Raw genomic sequence first — 6,774 nt, 5'->3', positions numbered from 1 at the left:
ATCTGTGGCCACTGCAAAGGGGGAAAATCCACCCTGCAAAGTCTGTTGGATTTGCCAGGATGCTGGTGATCTTGCAGTTCTGCCCATCCAAACCCCCTCCGTGATTTCCAATGGCGCAGTTTCTCGGGAACAGACTCACTCCTCCATCTCTACTGTGCCAGGCTCACCTGGGGGTCCATCTCCCTGCCTCTGGATAACAACCCCAAACCCAGGGCACCTTCCATCCAGGCTCTGGACAAAGAAAGGGACACAAGGCAAGGGTAACCAGAATAAAACCACCTTTCCTCCCTAGAGCTGACCAGGGAGGGAGTCCTGGGCCACAGATCCAAATGGGCATGACCAGGAGGCAATCATGATTCAAAATTGGCTTCCTTTGGCAGATCCCTACTCCCCTGGCCAGGAGCAAGCACAAAGGAGGTGATGACTGGGGACGTCCCCTTAACTCATGAAAATGTTGTGGAACCTGCTACTGAACCAGGAGCTACCCAACCAAAATCCCTTGACTCTCTGGCCAAACTCATTCCTGATAATAGGAGAGCCCTTGATGATCTCTTAGCTGAGCAAGGAGTCTGCCCTCTGGCCACACCACCCGCTGCACTTGGATCCCCAGTCCTGGGGGAGCTGAGACTCAGCTGTGCGAGATCTCCTGGCATAGGAAAATATTTGAACGGGATCTTTCCTTGACTTAAATTCTGATCATGTCTCTCAGGCTGGGGGATTGGGGAGGAGGGTTAAAACGAGACACCAGGTCCCAAATGGAGACGTGTGTGCCCAGCCCCAGGCCACCAGCCGATACTCAATGACAGTGTTGGCTCTCCCCGAGACCGAACCTTAAGCCAGTCATCAGGATCGCCCCCTATCAGCCCTAGGGAGGAAATCTGCCTGACAGGCCCCTGCCGCCCCCTCCCCCGAGGAAAATGTCCTTGCAGTAACCTGCTGTCCTGCCAAGAATAACGTCCTTGTTTGGTTCCCCTCTGCCTCTAAGTCTTTCATCTCCTACAGCTCCCTGGAGCTCCCTGCTCTCCGCTAGCCTGGAGGACGCCCAATTCCAATCAATCTGGGCGCAAATAAATTCCAAACGTTTTCAGTAGGCCTCAGTTTACCTTTTAACAGAAGACACAGAGAAAACGGAACACACATATATCTGAAAACACGAAACTTGAGATTTTATGAGGGTAATTTTCCCATACTTTATATTTTATATGTTTAAGTTTCCGGGAGAGGTGGTCTGGATCTGGGAAGGGAGAGCTGTGGAGAAATGAGCAGGAGGGGTTTGAGAAGGGAGACAGGGGGACGGGCGGGAAGGGTGGGGAGGAGACTTGGAGCAGTGTAGGCAGCTTAGCTGGGGGATGGGTGGGAGGGGTCTCGGAGGGGAGGGGAGGGGAGGGGAGTGAGTGCTAGGGGTAGGAAGGGAGATGGGGAAGGGGTGGGGCGTGCGTGGGAGGGGTGTACGAAGGGGGATGGGGTGGGGGAGGAGTCTTGCAGGGGAGGTGGGGGAAGCCAGGAGGGTGTAAGGTGGGGGCTGGGCTGGGCAGACAGCCGCCTCACCCACAGGACCATGCCTTGGGGACACCCCCGCCCCGCCGCGCGGCTTAGTCCAAGGTTCCCCTCTTCCCGGTCAGAGCAGCCTAATTGCCTAAGTCACCCGCTTGCCAGGAAATCACGAGGACAGCCAAAGACTGGGGTGAAAACATTAAGGCACCAACGTGAATAAAATACAAGCGATTCCAAGTTCATAAACCAAACTGAGGGGGCGCTCAGAGGCAATGGCATCAAGGGGAGGTTTGGAAAGCTCCAGAAGGTGCCTCAGCCAATCGGGCGCGATTAAGTTTGCACCGATCGGGATGGGCTGTTCGGATAAACACACAGGCCACTGCTCTTCCTGCTCGGCGCCGGGGCCTCCCGGGTCTGTGCGGGTTGGGGGGGCCCTGAGGCGAAGGTCCTCCGCCCCCCACCTCTGCCCCTCCCGGCCCCGCCTGCAGTTCGGCGCCCCCGCGCCCCCCACCTCTGCACCTCCCGGCCCCGCCTGCAGTCCTGCGCCCCCGCGGCCCCCACCTCTGCACCTCCAGGCCCCGCCTGCAGTTCTGCGCCCCCCGCGCCCCCCACCTCTGCACCTCCAGGCACCGCCTGCAGTCCTGCGTCCCCGCGGCCCCCACGTCTGCACCTCCCGCACCGCCTGCAGTTGTGCGTCCCGGCGCGAGGTACCCCTGTAGCCCGCACCTCTGCACCCCTGCATCCCCTAGCGGCTGTGGCCCCAGCCCCATTTCCACCCGCGCCCGGCCCTCCCAGCGCACAGGACCCCGGCGCCGGCCGGCCGGGACTGGCTCTGCACCATCCCCGCCGGGTGCGTCCCCGTCACGACCAAGGACCCACAGCGCGCGCCACGCCCGCGGGTGGCGGGCCGGAGATGGCCACCCGGGCCGGGGCTCGCTCTTCTGAGAGCCACCAGCGGTGCCAATTCAGTGACTCGCGCGGTTTTCGCGACGCGCTTGGCTCCTCTTTCGTCGTCTTGGGAGAGATGGAGCCTTTCAGACACATCTGGGAGCGAGATTGGGAGTGGGGTGGGATGGTAGGTTCGCGTGTGGAATTCTGGACGCGTACATCCGTCGTGGGCCTGGACTGGGCAACGGGCGGTCACCAGGTCGCCCTCAGTCCCCTGCCTGGCTCCCTCTGCCATTGTCGGCAGCCCCAGGTTGTGGCCCGCCTGCTCCACGAGCCCTCTGCTGGAACGCCACATACATTCTTTCCCTAGCAGAGAGCTAACAACCCCTGTAATTTCTGCAACGTAGGAATGGGCTCAAGAAGTGGCTCTCCGTGGGGGCTCGGAGTACAGCAGCCCATGGGTGAGCTGGGCGGTGCCTCTGGGGGTTGTTGGAGCCCTTGTTCCCCGTCCGCACACCTGCCAGCATCCCGGCTTCTCACGTCCTCTCCCCCCACACCTGCGGTTTGCCTCTCCACCCCTAGAATTCCCATGAATTCTTCCCTATTAGTTACACAGACTTTTTGTTGGTTGGCGGGCAGTTGTTTTCACAGGTGATTCTGAAATACACAGATTTATCTAGCTGTTCCTGGGACCTCCCTTCAGGGAAAGCCCTAGTTCTTTCCCAAGGAAACCAGCGTTCACTCTGTTGAAATCAGCTTGCCTCTGTGCATTGATCTCCCCTTTCTTTCAACAGCTTGTTTTTTTCCCACAGCCAGTAACTGTCTTTACAAGTAAGCAGTTTTAATGCCTTTTGCAACTTCCACGGATTATAGAAAAACCGCTCCTTTGGCCTCCCTACAGCCTTGCATCTGGGTACAGGGACCTTCTGGATCCTGGCCATACCTCCCTCCTGGTAAGGCTGGCCTATCGTGGCCACTGGACATCCACACATAATCCGGAGCTGGGGGCCCTACTCTGCTGCCTCCTGCAGTGAGCCTTTCTTAGCTGTGTGAAAATACCGGGGTCGTATTGTTACTGTTGGGGTATGCCCAGGCAACAGATGAGGACAGCTGTCACACTCAGTTCCCCAGAGGAGGGTGCACAGGGCACCACCAAGTCTGCCAGAAGGCAGGGCCGGGGGCAACGTGGGCAAGACCTTTACTGTGGTTTCTGCAGGAAAGGTGAGATATGGCAGAGCCAGCAGGCTCAAGGCTGGCTAGTTTGAGTATCTCCGTGGGTGCTGTCTGGCACCTGCCTGGGGGACGAGGAGGGCAGACAGATCGTGTGAGAGGCGGCAGTCGGGGGGCCCGTGGGCTCTGGGTTGCTGAGTTTGCAGATGAGAGGCATGCTCCTGGGTAAATCTGTTTCCTATCCGTAGGGTTGGGTAGTCCTGGGACGGGACGTGCTGGGGCCACAAAGCCCTGGACGTCAGGGCATCAGGTTGCAGAAACTAGGAGGCACGGTGACTACTAGGACTTGTTCTGCTCTTCCCTCCAGGACCTCCGTCTTCTCTCTTCCTCAGGGGGCTGCTTCTGTGGGTTCCCCGGTCTCGGCCCACCTGGGTCTCCCTCTCCTCTTCTCCACGCCTGTGTAGACGTCCCTGTGCTCTGGGAAGTCAAGCCTGTGCTGGACTGCAGCAGTGAGGATGGGCCTAGGTGGGCTGGGGCATGCAGCCCAGAGCCTGGCTCAACAGGGGCCCTGACAGAGGGCAGAATCGGAGCCCTGTGCTCATGACGCCCCATGGATGCCCTGCTCCTCGGGCCTCCTGGTCTAGAGCTGAGCCATCACCCTGCCTGGCCCTTGGGTGTGCTGGGGATATGGCTGTCATCCCCATGGCTCAGCATGTGCTCCTTGGAGTGTGCAAGAATCCAAATGTCCCAAACTGGAGCCAGGAAGGAAGTGTGTTGGTGTTCTTGCCCGTCATCAGGGCCGGAGTGTCATGGGGTGATTTTGTCGTCCCCCCCCCCCCCCAAACTCATGTTTGGAGCTTGGAGTGTGACTGCATTTGGTAATAGGATCTTGAAACAGGTGATTCAGGTAACACAAGGTCACTACGGTAGGTCCTAATCCAACAGGACTGGTGTCCTTTTGAGAGGTCAGGGCAGAGACACCCTGAGGGACAACCGTGTGAGGACATGGAGAGAAGACAGCATGTGCACGCCAAGGAGAGAGGCTTCCAGCGGAACCAGCCCCGCCCACGCCTGCATCTCTGACTTGCAGCCTCCAGGAGGGGAAGATGGTAAATGTCTGTTTTCGACCTGCACGGGCTGTGCTTTTTGTGTCTAAGGCAGGATTTTAAGAGTTTTAGAGGAAATTCGAGAGTAGGATCTTGAGTCTGAAGGATGAGCAGGGTCCAAAGCAGCCCCTTTAGAGTCCGAGTCTCTATACTCGTCAACATCCAGGTTACAGGAGAGAGTGATGACACGACGACAGGGAAGCAGGCGAGAAGAGCAGGACGAGGCCCCAGAAGGGAGTTAAAGCAGAGTGAGCAGCTCTGTACCCGTAACAGTTACGTCTTAGCTGTCCCTTCCATGGTCACCCTGGGCTCCATCCCCGAGATGGCAAAGCCGTGTGAGGGAGCTGAGACGGCTCCCGGGCCGGCAATGGAGAAGGGGCAGTCCCCCCTCCAGGTTCCCGTCTCTTTGCCCAGGGGGCAGGGAGTAGATGGCTTCTCCCCTGGGAGACCCTCATTCTGCCAGTGTCTGGGTTTCCTGAAGTGTGAGCAGTTCCCAGTAGGGGTCTTTTTCCCAGACGACCTGCACCATGGAGGCTAGAACAGCCAGGCTGTAGGTCAGCCAGCAGCCGCGCTGGTCTCTCGCCCTTCCTTTGCTCCCTTCTCTCTCTAGCCCTTTCCTCCTCCTCTAAATCCATGTTAGAAACCACAGAAGAGGCTACCTTCAGAAGCTCGGGCAGGGGGGCTTCTGAACTTGCCTTTGGATGTTGGGGGCTAATTGGTTGAGGAATTGGTTGGCCGTTCCAAGTCGGCCAGCCTCAGATTCAGGGTCCAAGCTGGGATGGGCACTTTCTCGTGGCCCTGGTTTACTGTGGCCCTTTTACTGGAAACTAGAACCCATATATTTTATTATATGGGTTTAGATCTACTCTGTTTCAAGCCTCCCAATAGGGAGATGGAATTGTGATCTCTTGCCCATCTATAGGAGAGATACACAGCTGAAAATCCTTTGGGGCTAGAGGCGTCTCTGCTGAGCCCCAAGTCACCCTGGAGAGCCTGGGACCCAGACATGTCTCTACGGAACCTCCAACTATCGTTTCTGGTGCAGATGAGCATCCCTGACTTGTGAACGCCTTTGGCCTGGTGAGCCTCCCCAAGAGGGACCCCCATCCATCCTCCCCCTTCATTGATGCGTGTTTCCTCGCAGGGCGGGGAACGGTCTTCCCTGTTCTAAGATAGCATCTAGTTTGGCAAACCGGTGTTTGTTATTTCTTTCTCCTTCCCAATCTCCCCACCAGGCCAATGATCCCATCAAAGATCTCCCCGCCGGGGCCTGAAGGGACGAAGGCGGCCATCCCTCTCCCAGGCCTCCGGCAAAATGTACAACCAAATATAAGTGATCAGAGGAGTGGAGGATATTTGAAAATTATGGGGTGTCCGTGCACAGGGCTTGGGAAGAAAGCATAGGAGGTGCCTAAAGAGACAGGGCGGGCATGAGAAATCCGCGTGGGGCGCACGGGGATGCGGCAGAGGCAACAGATGCCAGCCCCCGGACACCCCACAGAACCGCGACGGAGGGTTGAAGGGCTCTTCCGAAAGCCGTGGGCCTTCCCGGAAGCTGCCCAGGACCTCCAGTTTCCCAAAGTCCAGGTCTACTACGAAGGGTAAGTGGGGGACCAGTGGGGTAGGGGGCCCTGTGGCCGCAGCCAGCTGCAGGTGGCCGGGCAGGGACACGGCCGCGAGCCCGACGGGAGGACGTCCGAGGAGTGCCAGCGAGGACGGGACGCGGCGGAGGGGCGCACGCCGGGGCACCGGCCCCCCACTCCCGCGGACCCGCACCCCGCTCCGGTCACAGGCCGGCGGACATCCCCTCCTGCGCTCGGAAGAACTCGGAGCCGCCCTCTTACGAAAGCGGGCGTTTCGTAGCAGTTACAGCGAGAGCGCACTGGAGACGAGGGTGCGGCGGGCTACTCGGGGCGGACGGCGCCCCACACACCCTCGCTTTCGCCTCTGCACTGCCACTTTCCCGCGCTGCTCCAGCCCCGCCTCCCCGCCGCCCCGGCCCCCCGGGACTCCTTCCGGCGCGCCATTTTGGGCCTTTCCCATCGTGCCCCGGGAACCCGCTATGTAAATGTATGATAATGAGGCCGGGGGTTCTTCGGAGCGGGGGGGTACGGGG

At 59.1% G+C, this 6,774-nt stretch overlaps 1 long non-coding RNA gene across 2 annotated transcripts; it reads left to right on the top strand.

The window, feature by feature from the left end:
* The first annotated feature begins 1,797 nt into the window (after positions 1-1,797).
* Positions 1,798-6,475, top strand: LOC145718132 (uncharacterized). Of its 2 annotated transcripts, XR_014141600.1 has the most exons (4): positions 1,798-2,344; positions 4,516-4,661; positions 5,581-5,738; positions 5,894-6,475. It is a non-coding gene; the product is annotated as an uncharacterized LOC145718132 (long non-coding RNA). The 2 variants fall into 2 exon arrangements; XR_014141599.1 differs by lacking the exon at positions 1,798-2,344 and having other exon boundaries at positions 3,368-4,661.
* Positions 6,476-6,774: the final 299 nt, after the last annotated feature.

The sequence above is a fragment of the Leptonychotes weddellii genome, unplaced genomic scaffold (genome assembly GCF_054177405.1).
Source record: "Leptonychotes weddellii isolate Sample4059 unplaced genomic scaffold, ASM5417740v2 HiC_scaffold_11075, whole genome shotgun sequence".
Classification (NCBI taxonomy): domain Eukaryota; kingdom Metazoa; phylum Chordata; class Mammalia; order Carnivora; family Phocidae; genus Leptonychotes; species Leptonychotes weddellii.
This window is presented reverse-complemented; position numbering and strand designations above follow the sequence as displayed.